Source organism: Lipotes vexillifer, unplaced genomic scaffold (genome assembly GCF_000442215.2).
Source record: "Lipotes vexillifer unplaced genomic scaffold, Lipotes_vexillifer_v1.1 scaffold815, whole genome shotgun sequence".
NCBI classification, from domain to species: Eukaryota; Metazoa; Chordata; class Mammalia; order Artiodactyla; family Lipotidae; genus Lipotes; species Lipotes vexillifer.
Window position 1 is genome coordinate 1,066,458 of NW_006773723.1, and position 17,398 is coordinate 1,083,855.

Genomic DNA, 17,398 nt, shown 5'->3' on the forward strand with positions numbered 1-17,398 from the left:
AAAGATTTTTGGTCCGATCCACCAGAAAGATGGATTTGCCATCTACTGAGAAGGGGAAGGCAGAGGGTGGAACAGCTTTGGGGGAGACCAGGAAGGCAATTTGGGTTGCGTTTGATGTGTCTTCCAGACAAGGAACATATACGTCCAAGTCAGATGCTCGAGTCGGGAGATAAGGGGAGAAATCTGAACTGGAAACAGAAGCTTGAGACTCTTAAGCCAACAGCTTCTATTTTCAGCCATGGGACTTAATGAGATGCCCAAGGGAATAAAAATAGAGAAAAAGAAGATAAAGAGGACTGAGCACTCAAACATTAAGAGGTCCCGATATCATTCTTATGTATTAATTTTGGAGTAAGAAAAAGAAAAGCTGAATGAAGGGCCACAGGAGGACAACTGGAGGACAGCAGGAGAGAATATAAGAAACCAGGAAGATACAGGAAATGGGGCCAATAATTATTTACATTTCTAGCCGCTTCTTGCCAGATACTCTACCTCTCTCCACACGGCTCTTTTATTTTCTTCGAGTTAGAAGTAGCAGATGTTGCTTTAGCCATGCTGTCTGGGACCATCGGCACACCACACGACAGAAATCTCCCAGAACCCATGAGGTTTTCAGAATCAGCAGATGCAGAAGAGTCAGAGAGCACGTTCTCGTCCTACTGACTCCGCAGTCATGGAAAACCAGCCCTGTGCAAAATCGTGACAGAGGCGCACTTCATCTCCAAGATCACGCCAAGCCCCGTTCTCTATCCCTTCTTCCGTCCAGTGACCCCAAATCCCCCATCCCAGCAACATGCAGTGACTTCTAACTGACCCCTGCCTAATACCTCTGATGCCCCAAACTTCTAACATAACCCTCTTCTCCGTCAAATCCTACCTGTCCTGTGTCTCAGGACTTCACAGCCTCACACTCTGCTAGGAAGCAAAGGAGCTATCTTTGGATAGGGATTCTCTGTGCAATTCCTCCCCAAAACATTTGCACTTAGTAGCTGCTTTCAAAACTACCAAATGGATTAAAGTGAATGAAGTAGGGATTTTCTGGAACAGTGGCAAAGTGTCACAACAGAAATGAAAGGAGGGACAAGCACACTCCCACCGCAAGAAGTCTCGCTCAAACCAGTCACAAATGGCTCTATCCATGCTGCTGACCGCCCCAGCCAGCAGAAGCTGGGCAGGCTCCCTACTTAGTATAGCTCGGGGTCATTTCAACTGCTTGACAAGCACTGAGCTCACATTATGAAATTATGTATCTACAGATTACCACTTAATTTAGACACTCATTTCCAACAATATTAGGTTGAACCATGTGAAATGGCCTTTCTGCAGGTCAAAAATAATCAAATATTGGCTTTTCCATTTGGTTCAATCTAACGCACATGTACATATTTAAATACACAGACATAGCTATTTTGTGGTTTTGTTAATAAAAATCTATCCATTTCTCTTATCATTTGTGATTACATAAGTCCACGTGTCACTGGAAGACATATGTCTCCTTGGAAGTGAATGAACTCAGGGACTTCCCCGGTGGTACAGTGCTTAGGATTCCATACTCCCAATGCAGGGGGCACAAGTTCGATCCCTGGTCCAGGAACTAAGATACCGCATGTCACACGGCGTGGCCAAAAAAAAAAAAAAAAAAATGAACCCAGCAAAATGCTTTCTATAAAATGCCCTCTGCCACTAAGAGGGCAGGGACAGGGTTGGTAATTTAAGGCAAAAATTCTAGTCTAGGCTGACTTCAGCCTATAAGAATCTTCGCCATACTAAGAAGCCTTTCTTGCAATCCTGCTTGACCCTTTCAAGCTCATTTCAAAGAAGTAATTAATGTTCCCATCTTGACAGTGGTGGATTTAACTTATTTCTTTAGGTTCCTTTCTTTGTCCAAATTACAACATAAACCTTACGCTCAACAATGTAATTTTCCTGCTTAACGAAGGACATTTGCTTTATGGGTCCTTGTGCATGTTTTCCTTGAGGGAAGGCTCTCTTTGAGTTTGCATCTCAGCTCTGCCCCTTAGTATCTACGTGACCTTGGTCACATCTCTTGTGACAAACCTTGGCTAGATGCTCATCACACCTGTATCCTCTTCCTCCTGGAACCTCGCAAGTACCAGCTCCCTGGAAGTTATGTGTGACCATGTTACTGAGTCCTTGCCCATGAAATGTGAGCAAAGGTGATGTGTGTCCAGCCCTCTGTTCTCCACACCCTCCCTGACCTAGGCTCCCAGCCAAGTGCAAAGGATCCAGGGGTGGACCCTGGGGCCCTACGGATGGCAGAGCCACTAGATGAAAAGAACCTGTTTTCAAATGGCTGTGTGGAGCAGAGCCGTCCTCTCCTCGGCCCTCATTTCATGGAGAGAGAAATAAACCTTGATTGTGTTAGGCAACACAGATGTTGCGGTATTAAGAGCAGTTAGAGGACTTCCCTGGTGGCGCAGTGGTTAAGAATCCACCTGCCAAGGCAGGGAACATGGGTTCGAGCCCTGGTCCGGGAAGATCCCACATGCCTCGGAGCAACTAAGCCCGTGCACCACAACTACTGAGCCTGTGCTCTAGAGCCCGCGAGTGACAACTACTGAGCCCACGCAACACAACTACTGAAGCCCACGGGCCCTAGAGTCCGTGCTCCACAACAAGAGAAGCCACCGCCAATGAGAAGCCCAGGCACCACAACAAAGAGTAGCCGCCGCTCGCCGCAACTAGAGAAAGCCTGCGCACAGCAACAAAGACCCAACAACGAAGACCCAACACAGCCTAAGTAAATAAATAGCAGTTAGCCTAGCCTGTCTAATAAACTCCCTAATCTTTTACTTCCTCATCAGTAAAAGTGAAAATAATAGAACCTACCTCATAGGGCTGATGTGAGGCTTAAATGAGATAACAAATATAAAGTGCTTAGCACAGGGTTTGGCACAAAGCAAAGCTGTGTAAATGGTGGCTGCTTTATTGTTACCATCATAATCACCACCATCATCATGATCTCTCGTTCATATTTTAGCTGAAACGTTTTCTATGGCCCTTAAAGCAGCCCAGGGGTCCATAATTGTTTGGCAGTGCTCTTTGGACAGCATACTTCTAAGACCCAATATCTGACCCATGCAGTCTGATAGCAGAGCTCGTGGGATATTGATAAATCTTTTCTGGCTCAGAACAGTTTTCAATGGATGAGGTTAGACTTTTTAATGCCTATCATTTACTGAATAATTAATGTCATTATTTCCAATTGCTCTTGGGCATGCAAATGTAGAAACTCCTCTTAGAGACACCATCCGATATAACTTACCTGCTATAAATCACATGTGTAGCAAGAAACTCCTTACATGCCATGCATGCTCTGTAAGTGCTTGTTGATTGACTAAGTGGTATTTCTTTTTTCAGTCTCAAGTTTCTTAGTTGTCTCCTAAAATTTCTGCTCACCCGCTGCTGTTTTTCAATGAAACATTATTTGTCACTTTGATTAATATCAACAGAACACATCTACTTTTCCAGCTGCAGTTGCCTCAACATCAAGAGACAGCACGCCTGAATTCACAGCAGCAGGGACTTAGCTCTGGTGAGTGGAACTGAGATGATACACACAAGTAAGCCAACTTCCAAAGCAAATTCGAGTATTGACCATTAAATACAACTTCATTAAGTTAAACAACTTTTTCTTCCTAAGGAAAAGTAGCATTTAAAGCAAATTTTGAAAGAAAAAATATAAAAACCTGAGCTGCAAAGAAACAAGCAGCCTTCTAACACATTCTCTAAAAATTCTCTAAAATCTCCTCAAGTAAATAATATTACTTTGCATTTATAATATTTTCTCTTTATCTCTTTGCCCAGCATATGTAAATGCACACTGGAGTACCACACTTGTGTTGAACCCACACGGAATGTTAAGAATCACAGGCTTGCTTTACATTTAGCTAACTACTTAAATCTACAGCTTAATAAGCAATCACGTTTTGTTTTGCTTTGCCTTTTTACAAAAGCAAATTAAGGTAGTTTTATAAACACATGTACAAAAAATTACTTACAGTGAGATTAAACAAAAATTCAGAGGAGAGCAGGGGAAAAGATAAAGATAAAACCACAGAGTAAAGTTGAAAAAAAGCAGCAAAAGCTGTGGAATTCTAAATGCTTTCTGAAGATTTGCCACAAATTTTGCTTTGAGCTTCCTGGCAACCAGTGCACCAAAAGAAACATGATCAGTCACATAATTTAGAAAGTCCATGTCCAAAACATTGGGAACAATGCCCACATCAATATCCTTACACTAAATATAATTAATTTCACAGGGCTATTTATTTTAACATCCATCTATGTAAAAAACGTTTTAAAGACTCAACAGGACAAATGTCAAAATGAAAGGTCACATTACCTCCTAAGGAGCCTGTAGAAACTTTTGGGCTGTTGTAACTCTTTGAAACTCTTGTAACTCTCAAGATTACAATGTTATTATTTGTGGGAACAGGTAGAACAGGATTAATCAAAGCTTCCTACAGGATTGATTTGGGGTGTTTTTTTAAAGATCAGAAAGAGGAACTTCCCTGGTGGTCCAGTGGTTAAGACTTCACTTTCCAATGCAGGGGGTGTGGGTTCGATCACTGGTCAGGCAGCTAAGATCCCAGATGCCTTGTGGCCAAAAAACCAAAACATAAAACAGAAGCAATATTGTAACAAATTCAATAAAAACTTTTTTTTTTAATGGTCCACATCAAAAAAATCTTTTAGGGCTTCCCTGGTGGTGCAGAGGTTAAGAATCCACCTGCCAATGCAGGGGACACGGGTTCGAGCCCTGGTCTGGGAAGATCCCACGTGCCACGGAGCAACTAAGCCCGTGCGCCACAACTACTAAGCCTGCACTCTAAAGCCCATGAGCCACAACTACTAAGCCCACGTGCCACAACTACTGAAGCCTGAGCACCTAGAACCCGTGCTCCGTAACTAGAGAAACCACCGCAATGAGAAGCCCACGCACCGCAACAAAGAGCAGCCCCCGCTCACCACAACTAGAGAAAGCTCGCATGCAGCAATAAAGACCCAACGCAGCCAGAAATAAAATAAATTAAATAAATAAATAAATTTATTTTTTTTTAAATCTTTTAAATAAATAAAGACCAGAAAGAATCCAGGGTGGTAGATGTACAAACCAGTGTTTCTGAACAAAGTATGATGGGAAATATATGAGAAGGAGCAATGCAAGAGGTGGGGATGACAAGAAAATTTCCTTGCTAAGAAGAAAGTGAGACTTGATGGGAGCGTGTGGTTAGGGGACAGAGGGGAGGAGGAGAGAAGGCACATGTGCTCCTGCTAGGATGGGAGAGCCGGGGGAAACATCACACAGGGTCTTTAAACACTCACAACGGTACCTGTTTCTTCGAAAGAGACTGACAAAGAATGTAACATGTGGGCATGGTTGGCGAACCGTTTTAACTGAAACCCACAAATAACTGAATGAATAAAATCAGGAAAGAAGAAACTCCGAAGTGAGGATTCCATGGTCCAGCTGAATTTGGCTCCATTACTGCAACCTCACTGTCTCCTTAATTTGTGAATTCATCAACAGGAGCGCTGGGGGTAGAGGGGAGAGAAAGGGGCAGGAAGACTGCCTGAATCTCATATTTTATGCATGTGTATTCTCAGTGTGCAACTTAAGAACAGCATGGAGCCAACGTTCAGATTTGAGTTTGTTGTGTAGAAAAAAAGCATAAAATCCAATTCAATAGTTCAACAGAAACAATTGACGGTGACTTAGATTTTGCAAATGAATGGATGGTAAGGAAAGGAAAGGGAGGCATCAAATATCACCCCCAAATATAAGTACTAGAGAACAGAATAAGAGCGGTATTTTGAACTGGAAAGATTAATTAGGTATTGAGCAGCTATCGCTACAAAGCTCTTTGCTATATTGTTTCAAGGGGGAACAATTCAACCAAGCATTCTTGTGACAAAAATGGGTATGTACTTTACAAAAAGATAGACAAGAATAGTTGATTAAAAACTACGATGTCATCTACATACAGGTAATAATTAAATTTCATAGAATTATGATCTTTTTAAAGAAGAGAGTAAAAAAATGGAGAATAATAATAAAACTTACTTTAACAGAAGGAATACTTGATTGGGAATCAAAAGACTAGGGATTAGATCTCAGCTCCAGTGCAAGTCCTCCATCAGACTTCTGTTAAGTGACCACCTCTGGGTCCTGGTTTTCGCAACTGTGAAATGGGAGTGAGTTGGATGAGCTCAGTGGTCCTCAACCTGTGTTCTGCAGGCCTCAGAGGCTGCTGGAGGATGGTGATGCCAACAGGCCAGGCCTCGGGCCCCGGACCCCAGACCCAAGCATGTTATTAGCAGTCTGCTCTAACCTTTTAGTGATAACTTATATTAAAAGACATGGATTAAAAGAGAGCTAGTGCTTTCAATAAAGCTGGAAAACCATTAGACTAGATGACTTCTAATGTCCCTCACACCCCTAATAAACCCTATTTAAGTTAGTAACATTCTAGAGCAAAAAGTGTAAGCTGGTACTATTGCTTCCATCTAATGGGTTGGAAACAAGCACAGAAGATTGACGCAGATTCTCTTTGACGGAAATGCTGAGACTAGCACCTACGTCAGCTATCAAGGCAGAGTTCATATTTCCAAAAGTTTTAAAGCCCTTTGTGTTAGGAAAGAATCCTATCAGATGATTTGGTTATGTCGCAATAAGCGTACAGGCGCATGATGTCTCACTATGTGAAGTCATTTTACATAAAAATCATGCATAAACATTTGCAGCAATATGTTTGGAGTCCATGGACATCTGTAATTAAAATTACTCCAAAAATATTCTGGTTTTGCTTCCTAAATATAGAGTTTTTTCCTGATTCTGGCCTTCTCTGAACTGCCCCACCCCCTTTCCAGTTTTGGTTCCTGTTACTGTATGATTCTGCATCTCATAACTACAGTTTGATGAATCACAAAAAAATGCTATTTGACACAAAAAACTGACAGTCCACAGTTTTGTCAGGGTAAATTATGTAAAATGTAGCTGTTGTGCAAAATTAACATTTGATGAATATGTTTGTCTTTTTTTTTAAGGTATCAATTTAATTTAAATCAGATTAGCATTACTGAGCCAAAATGAGCCATAATCTATATAAAGCAATGTGAGCAAAACCTTAAGAATGGTTATGGTCTTTAAGGGAGATTTTACACTTGTGTCTGAATTTGCTTATGGTTATATGGTCTTTAAGGGAGATTACACTTGTGTCTGAATTTGCTTAAGCAGCTAGAGTTATCAAGACTGTGGCAGCTGTCCGTGCTTGTTACAAAAATGAGTTTTGAAGCCAGACTGCCTCTAATCCCAATTCTGTCATTTACTAGCTGTGTGACCTTGAACTAGTTACTTAACCTCTCTGTGCTTCTGTCTCCTCTTCTTTCCTACAGGGATATTAAGGATTCAGTGAGTTTTTATGTATATGTATATAGTACACTTAAAACAGCTCCTAACTCATAAATGCTTAGTGTTAGTTTAAAAAGTAAATAAATAAGTTGGCCAAAAACATTATATCCTGTCTAAACCACTACTATTTGGGGTCTCTGTCACATATTGATAGGTATTCTAATTAGAGCAGCCTGCTCACACTAACAAGGACATGCTAAGGAGGGAATGTAACTTGTTTCACATGCGTGGCAGAGACATCACTTTTCAATGCAAACCAAAGAAAGAATACTGAGTAGCAAGTTCTATCAGCATCAGCTTTAAATAAAAAACTAGCCATTTTTTCTTCCTTCCTTCTCTCCCTCTCTCCCCTTATGAATCATTCAAATTAAAAGGCATTAAACTGAAAAGAGTAAAGCAGGAATCTGGAGGCAGGGAGGGGAGGGTGTGTATGTTGGGGAGAGGGAAGTAGCCAGCAGCCCTGCACAGAGTGTTGCAGCCTTTCCTATAGGAAGAGAGAGGAGTGCAGTGGCCAGCATGAGAGCCCAAGACAGGCAGTAGTACTGGGAGATCTGTTACACGGCGAGGGGAGAATGGTGATTGGCAAGATTCGTTGCTTACAAGGGCAATCAGTCACATATGTAAACATAAAGCTGATAACGGGATCCAGGAGGAAAACTATAATGAACTTCGTGTTGCTGGATTCGAATTTTAAGTGTTGATGTGAACTCAAGATTTTCAATATAGATAGATATTTATAGAAATAAATCTAGTGGACGTGTGTGTACATATATGCATATTCTCCCTAGTTCTGTCCACTGAGAGAGTCTGAAAGCAGCAATCCCAATAGTAATGAGCATATCCAGCACCCCGCCCCTGGTTGCTAAATACTGTTCTCCATTAAAATGAACCCAGGGCTCTTTGCAGAAATGACTGATTCCACGGCTGGGTCAGGAAAAATACTAGATGAGCCTAGAGCATCTTGTTGTGTCAAATGTAAGGCACTGCTTAGAGTGACAAGTACACATTAAAAAACACAAGCCAGCTTAAAGGCGCTACCACTAGCCAAATCTGAGACCATGTGAATATCAAGATAAACAATGATAGCAATAGATTATAACACATTAAACAGAAAAAGAATCCATGAGTCTATACTGGTATACATAAAGAAAGAAATGGGGAGAAGAAAAAGCTTTTCCTTACAATGGAATGCCACCTGATGAATGTGGGAGGAATTATGGAATCAGAAAATCACCAGTTGGTTACCATGATAGTAATAATTAATTCAGGCAAGAAACATCAATGGATGTGCTAAAACTAGTGGGTGAAAGTTTGATGAGGAATGGAATATTTAATCTCAAAGTACGTCCCCACAAAATATTTCCTGATTACAAAGGGGATAGGAGTAACTTTATGATGGACCTGACAGTATTTTAATCAAGGGATCCAGGTTACCAGCACCAGCAATGAGATAAATAAAATTGTGTACCGTCTGATAGGGTGCAATGAGAACACAGCATCAATTCTGTGATATTCCTCACCAAAAATAGCATAACCTGGATCTAATCATGAGCAATTATCAGACAAACACAGATTCATGGATATATTCTACAAAATAACTGGCCTATAATCTTCACAAGTGTCAAGATCACGAAACTCAAGAAAAGAAAGTTCCAGACTGAAGGAATCTATAAAGACATAACCATTAAATATGGTCCTGGATTGAATCCCTTCACTATAAAGAATGGCAGGCTTGAATGGGTCTGTGAGTTCATGGCTGTAATGTACCATCTATGGTGATGGAGGTCTGGTAATACACATGGCATTCGGGGTGACAGAGCATCACATCAGCAACTTGCTCTCAAAGGGTTCAAGAAAAATTCTTTCTACTACTCTTGAGACTTTTCTACTACTCTGTAAGTTTGAAATTATTTCAATTTTTAAAAATAATCATTATTAAAAAATAATAATCATTGTTTATTATGAGACCAGTAAACATTGTATCTATTTTTAAACTCTATTTGAAAAGCTCTTATGAGTTAATAACCTACAGAGCATTTAGCACAATGCCTGGTAAGACCCTAAAAATATAGCTATAGCACAATATATTACAATATTAAATCACAAACACACACATTCCTCATCCACTGGCAAGTAAATATGATCAGGAGAGTCAAACGAAAGGACTCAATCAGATGGCTGGAATTGCTCCTGCCACGAAGCAAATGTTAGGACCAGATGACCTTGAGGCACCATTTGTACTTGATTATGTCTGGTCCCATAGTGCTAATTACCATATTTCCTCAGCCCTTTCATAAGCATCTTCCTGATTAAAAATCATTTATTAGGCATAGTACAATTTATACCACCCAACCAAAGCTTTATAAAGGCTTGATTAAACATTGCATTTTTCCAGGCTCCCCTTGTACCCTTATCCACTCTCACTTTGTAAAACAAGAAACTGATTTGAATGATCTCACCCAAGGACACCGAGCAGGTTGAGGGCAGAGACAAGAACAAATACCTAGAGAGTTACTGACCTTGCTTCCCCTCTGGTTCCAGATGACCAGCTAAACTTACCAAATTTGAGGATAAGCCCCAACTCAGGCAAGTTTTAATAATAATAGGAAAACCCCAGTGTCTGATTTTCAACTTCAACTGTGCACTTAGCTTCATAGCCAAAAATACTGTCCCTGGGGCTTAAATGCAGCATTTCCAAATAATTGTATAAGAGTCACTCTGTGCAGAAAGCAATGTTCCTTTATTCTGAAAACTGTCATGGTAAAAGACAAAAAGGGAGAAAAGGAAAAGAAGGAAAAATGCAAACCGCTCAGACGCGGTATCTGATTCTCCTCACTCTGCTGCATTGCTGGCGCACACAGCTCGCTTTGACATCAAGGGGCGCTCTGCCAGGAGAGAGCCACATGGACCGCCGAAGGGGATCAGAACCTGACCCTCTCATCTCCCACTCCTCCCCCTTCCCCAGGGCCCCACTGCCAGCTTCACAAACAGTTAATTGCCTTTTCCTACAAAGACTCTGACAGCCGCTCTCCCACAAATGACACTAAAATCTTACCCCCTGTATGGTCTGTGAAAAAGACTGTTTCCATTTTTAGGAGAACATAAGACCTGGCCCATTTTATTTAGAAATTAATAATAATTCTGAGTGCTCTCTTTTCTCTGTTCTGGAAGAGCAGTGAAGCAGCCCTGAAATGAAGAATTTACCAGTGTGTGCCAGGACAAAAACAGATGGACCAAAAAAAAGTTTAGACGGATGAATCTGAAAAATTGGATGACCTTTCTTATACCCCAAAAGTTATAAAAAATTAGAAGAGCAAAACTTCCATTTGCCAGCAAGATTCTCTCCAATTTGAAAATTTCATATTGTGGCTTCAGGGACAGGAGTAAAAGCTCACCCCATTCTCTGGACAGCCAGGGGTCATCTCCTAGCCGTTGGTCTCCTTACATGAAAAGTCTAAAAAACTGTTCTGTTCATAAACTACCACCTCCTCACTCCAATAAAAAGGAGGAAGGTTAAGGAACTCAACTCATGGTCACTTGACATCCTGAGACCCCGAAGCCAGGCTAGGGCCAAAGATGGGTGCATTTCATTAGAACACAATCCAAATGCAACCAACAACTGGCTCAAGTCTCGGGCAGGCCAGTTATCTTCAGACTGCTGCCTGTTCCCAGTGGACGCTCACCTCATAGACTTGCCCATGATCAGAACTGATGTAATAAATTGCAGATTTATAGAATGTAACTGGATCAGTGCAAAGCCAGCACCAATTACCAAAGCCATTTAAAGCATCTGCTGTATCAAAGATGGCTCAGTAGCATATAACTGTGTCTACGTTTGGGGCATAGATAAGTTATGGGAAATGTTTACTTCACAGACATTCTGAATAATGCCTAGGCAATGTATAAAATGTACTATTGTGAAGGTATAATATTATTTATAAACAAAGAATGCTGAAGTGGAGACACCAAAGGATCACCCAAACTCAGCTCTGCTCTGCTTTTGGAATATGGGTGAATTACACTTCCCTACCACCCCATACTTCTATGGGGCAATGCAAGTAGTTCTAGCCAGTGAGCTGTGGGAATGTATCATTGCTGGAGTGACACACTCCATCCTACAGTTCCTCAGACACTGGAAATCCTCAAGTATCATGCTGAGTGGTAGAGTCACAAGATAAGAGAAATGAAACTGAAAACAGAGCTCCCCACCCACCCCATGAGCAACCTTTTTTTTTTTTTTTTTTTCTGTTTTAATCTACCGAGGCTTAGGGGATCTTTGTTACCTCTACATGCTTTGCCTATCTCTAAATAATAGACAAATATTTCTAAATAACTTGAGTCTTATTCCCCAGTCTGACAGGAAAGGTGCAGGGCATGTCAGATCCCCCAAAAGAAGTAAGAGGTGTATGTCAGTCCTTTTAAGAGAACCTAGTGGCCACATCACAGATAGGGAATGGGGTCGTCCGTCTGTACTCATATGGGAAGTCTCTGGAGGCATGTTACACGGATGTCAAAAAGAGGAGGCAATTCAAAGTCCAAAGAGGGGACGTCCCTGGCCGTCCAGTGGTTGAGACTTTACCTTCCAATGCAGGGGGTGCAGGTTTGATCCCTCATCGGGGACCTAAGATCCCACACGCCTCCTGGCCAAAAAACCAAAACACAGAACAGAAGCAATATTGTAACAAACTCAATAAAGGCTTTAAAAATGGTCCACATCAAAAAAAATCTTACCCACCAGAAACTTCCATATCATGAAAAATATAATGAAGCATTAGAGCGGCCACTGTACGTGAATCTAAACATATCAGAAAAATATCCCACTAATAATTAAATCAGAACACAAGCTGTTGGTATCCCTTAGGTTTTCTGTTTTGTTTTTTTTTTATTAATAGCAAGATGTTATCATTTGCTCACATTCTTCAGCTTATTAGAAAATTTGGACTGTAATTTTGGATCCTGAGTCAAAAGAACTAATTAAATGATAAATGTCACTTTTTCTCCCAACTTACACAACCAGCATTTTGAATAACACATTTACCTACTGTGCCAAATCAAAAGAAAAAACATTATTCTTTTGGTCTTTAGAGGACCAAAAGGGACTCATAAAAAGTGATTAATTTATAAATAAATGGGATTTTTTTCTATTTACTAGGATTTTACATTTTTGCTTTTGTACAAAAGGCAAAGGCATTCATGATCTCCTAAGCACATCACAAACATGAATTCACTATTTTGATAAAATCCTAAGAGGCTTTAAAATTATCATTAGCCCCATGTACAAGTAAAGTTCAAAGAGGCAAATATATGTATCAAGCTTATCTTACTCAAGAAACAATGGTAGGGGACTTCCCTGGTGGTGCAGAGGTTAAGAATCTACCTGCCAGTGCAGGGAGCACGGGTTCGAGCCCTGGTCCGGGAAGATCCCACATGCCGCGGAGCAACTAAGCCCGTGCGCCACAACTACTGAGCCCACGTGCCACACTACCGAAGGCTGTGTGCCCTAGAGCCCGTGCTCCACAACAAAGAGAAGCCACCACAATGAGAAGCCCACACACTGCAACCAAGAGTAGTGCCCACTCACCACAACTAGAGAAAGCCCACGCGCGCAGCAGCAACGAAGACCCAATGCAGCCAAAAACAATTTTTTAAAGAAACAACGGTAAAACCTGGTCTGGACTCCACATCAATTTCCTTTTACCTGAAAGTTGTATTTTAGCCACAGAGTTCAACATGCTAGTTCCTTCCTGCCTTCCCCCCATATCCTACAAGAGGAAGGAGGAGGAGGAGGGGGAGGGGAAAGGAAAATAAAACAACAAATCCAGCCATCAGAAGCAACCGGCAATGTTTATTTAATAAGTCAAAACATAAACTAGGGACTTCCCTGGTGGTCCAGTGGTTAAAACTCCATGCTCCCAGTGCAGGGGGCCCAGGTTCAATCCCTGGTCAGGGAACTAGATCCCGCATGCCTCAACTAAGAGCCCACAAAGGGGCCCACATGCCACAACTACAAAAAACATCTTGCGTGCCGCAACTAAAAGATCCCATGTGCCAGAACTAAGACCTGGTGCGGCCAAATAAATAAATAAATATTTTTAAAATATTTGTTTTAAAATAAATAAAATAAAACATGAACTAAATAATACTTCTCTGGCTCATCTTCACATCATTTCTATATCCTTATATGATTCTTCAAATTCTCACTTCCCCTTAAAAGAACAAATGATGTCCCACGCATTAACAAACTACATCAACTTGACATTTACTGATGCTTTCAGGTAACTGGATATTAACAACGATAACAAGTATTTATTGAGAGTTGACTGTGTGCAGTCACCGTGCTAAGTGCTGTAGACGTATTGTTCACTGTATCATCGGGACAGCTCTATGAAGGACAGATGGTGAACACTGCCCTCAGTAACTGAGGAAGTGCAGCACACAGTTACCTGCTTATCTGGCCCTGGGGTGGTCTGGGATTCAGACCACGGCCTGGGCCCAGGAGCCCCACTGCACTCCATCCTTCCTCTCTTGTTAAGCCAGTATTATGCCTGACAAAGACTTATTCCATGCAATTCTTCGATAATTTTCCAAGTCACATAGCAGAACTATACCTAATTTCACTTTTCTTTAGTTATTAACAAAACATATCAATACTTTGAAGGATTTCAGAATCAGTAACCATAAAATGAAAATAATAATAAAGTCCACCTCAAGAGACTTCAGAGAACTGAGAAAAGTTAGACGAAATACTTCAGCAGAGCCTGGCTAATAATAATACGGGTTCAATAAATGGTAGTTATTTCTTATTCTTTTTTTTTTAAAAAGACCAGTTGACTATGTATGTGTGGGTCTATTGCTGGATCCCATTCTACTCTACTGATCTTTTTTTTTAATATTTATTTGGTTGTGCAGGGTCTTAGTTACAGCTCGCGGGCTCCTTTCGTTGTGGCATGCAAACTCTTAGTTGCGGTATGCATGTGGCGTCTAGTTCCCTAACTAGGGATCGAACCCAGGCCCCCTACATTGGGAGTGCGGAGTCTTATCCACTGCACCACCAGAGAAGTTCCTATTTCTTATGCTTAATTAGATATTTGCAAGAAGAATTTATAACAATAGAAATTACAACTTGAAAAAAGAACATTTGATTCTTTCTTCTAATAATGCTTCACAATACATTTATATGTGTTAAAATAATAGAGTCCTAAAAATTTGGTGGTAAATTGAAATTTTTATTTAAAAAGTCATACCTTCTCTTTTAAGGACATTTTATTATCTTCATGTTCAGGGACGCTTTATTATCTTCATGTCTAACTAACTTTCAATTAAGAGTGACTATTAAATCTTCAACTCTACAGTTTTTCAACCACCAGTCTCTGTCAAGGAATTTATAGTGAATCAAATATGCAATTACTCTAGAGATCCAAGTATTTATAGAACTTAAAGTAAATTATTTTGTAAAATGCATAATCATGACAATTTTGTAATTTCAAACGCTTATGTCTGAATTTTTCTCCTAGTAGGAAAGATGAAATGCTAAACAACACTCCACCTAGCTCTCCTTTCTCCTTGCTATGAAGGGCAAATTCTTGAGCTTATTCAGACTGAGCCCAGATTACTGAGGCCGGATGAAGACACTGAAAGAGAAACACATCCCTTTTAATTTCCCTCTTAATAGAAACCACATTGTGTTTCTTGAGACGGGACACTACAGAAATACAGAACGAAGACTCACTCTGGGGAATTCCCTGGCGGTCCAGTGATTAGGACTTGGTGCTTTCACTGCCATGACCTGGGTTCAATCCCTGGTCTGGGAACTAAGATTTCACAAGCCACACTGCGTGGCCAAAAAAAAAAAAACAAAACAAAACACTAAATTTGAGTCTCATATCAATTTATTTCCAAGAAAAGGAAAAAGAAACAGAGATGTAAGAACATGATGCAGCCTCGCCTCAGGACAGTAAGAACATATCAGGGCTACAACTCCCTGACTTTAACTCTCCCCTCTAGGTCTCAGAGTGGACAATCTCATCCCTTAGATGGTCAGGCTTTAAGAAATACCTCTCTATAGGCTGTGGCCAGCCAAATGTAGAGTGGACATCTAACCAATGTTAAATAAATAATAAACTAAACACATCAAATTAGAATTATTTTATTTTTTAATTTTTATTGAGGTATAATTTATATACAGTCAAACACACAAGTCTGAACTGTGCAGCTCAATGCAGTTTTACACAATTCTACACCCATGGAACCATACCCAGATCAAGATATAGGACATCTGGTTGGAAGGGACCAAGATGGTGACAAAGGAAGCTCCTGAACTTCCATCCTCCCACAGACACATCGAATGTACACCTACACATGGAACAGTTCCCTCTGAGACAAAAACCAGAAACTAGCTGAGTGGTTTCTACACATAGGGAAAAATACCCACATGAAAACAAGTAGGAAAGTCTGAGACACACTTTTACCATAAGCGCCACTCCCAGCACGGCACCATGCAAACAGGAGGGAACTGCCAACTCCCAGATTCTCCCTGAAGAGCAAAGGGACAGACCCCCTGGGAGTTCCCTAGCGGTCCAGTGGTTAGGACTCCACGCTCTCACTGCAAAGGGTCCGGGTTTGATCCCTGGTCAGGGAACTAAAATCCCACAGGCCACATGGTGTGGCCAAAAAAAAAAAAAAGAGGGACAGACCCCCCAAAACACCAAGCTCTGAAAGCCAATGGTGCTTGCGTCCACAAGTTCCACAGGACTATAGCAAACAAAGAAGCACATTTTAACTGTGAACACTCACCACGGCCATCCTCCCCAGGGGCCAGTGCAGAGGGAGCACACAAAAACACCCATCTTCCATTCTTTTACTGGAAGGGACTTGACTACATACTTTACAAGCTGCCTGAGGGTCTGGCTTCTAATTAGCTTGCATTTTAGGGGTTGATATATCTTCCCTAGAGCCTGAAAGAGCTAGTAGGCACTTCCCTGCCTTCCCCCTATAGCTCCTACAACAATCAAACCAAGCCATCACTGTCTCCCTTGAAGGAGCTTGTCCGCACATCTAGTGCCCCAACTTTTATGGCTGTCAGTCGAGGGACAGCCTCCAAATCAGTTTGTCCTGATAGCCAATGGAACTTGCATTCATGAGTCTCAAAGGAATATAGCAAATGAAGCATCTATTTTTAAACTGGCACAGGAGCTCCCCTCACCCCATGGCTACACTCAAGCCATGAGTACACTCAAGCTCAGTGCAGAGGGAGCAGGCCAAAACATCCACTCACAGTTTTTCCCTGGAAGAGGCTTAACTACATACTTTCCTAGCTACTGCCTGAAGGTCTGGTTTCTAATCCGCCTGTAGGAATGTGCTGATGGTGATCCTCTCCTATAGAACACTGGTGGGCTGTGGCACACCCGCAACTACTGGGAGCCACTAAGAACAAAGATGGCAGCTTGGACAATCACAAAAGCTTGAGAGACAACCAGGACCTCAGGACATGCTGGTGGACAATGTTAATCTCCTACACAAAACAAGTCTGTCAAGACTGGGAGAGGAGGCTGCTTTATCTAATGTGCATAAGCCAATACAGAGAGTCAAAGAAAATAAAGAAACAAGAGAATATGTACCAAATAAAAGAAAAAGATAAATCCCCAGAAACTGATCTTAATGAAACAGATTACTCAACAGAGACTTGAAAATACAGTCTTTAAGTCTTCACCAAGGTCAAAAGATCAATGCATGAACCAAGTGAGAATTTCAACAAAGAGATAGAAAATATTAAGAGGTTACAAAACAAATATCATAGAGCTGTAAAATATAAGAACTAAACTGAAAAATTAAATAGAGGTATTTAGCAACAGACTAAATCAAGCAGAAGAAAGGATCAGTGAACTCAAAGACAGGGCAGTGGAATTCATCCAACTAGAGGGGCCAAATTAAAAAGAATGAAAAAGGGGACTTCCCTGGTGGCAC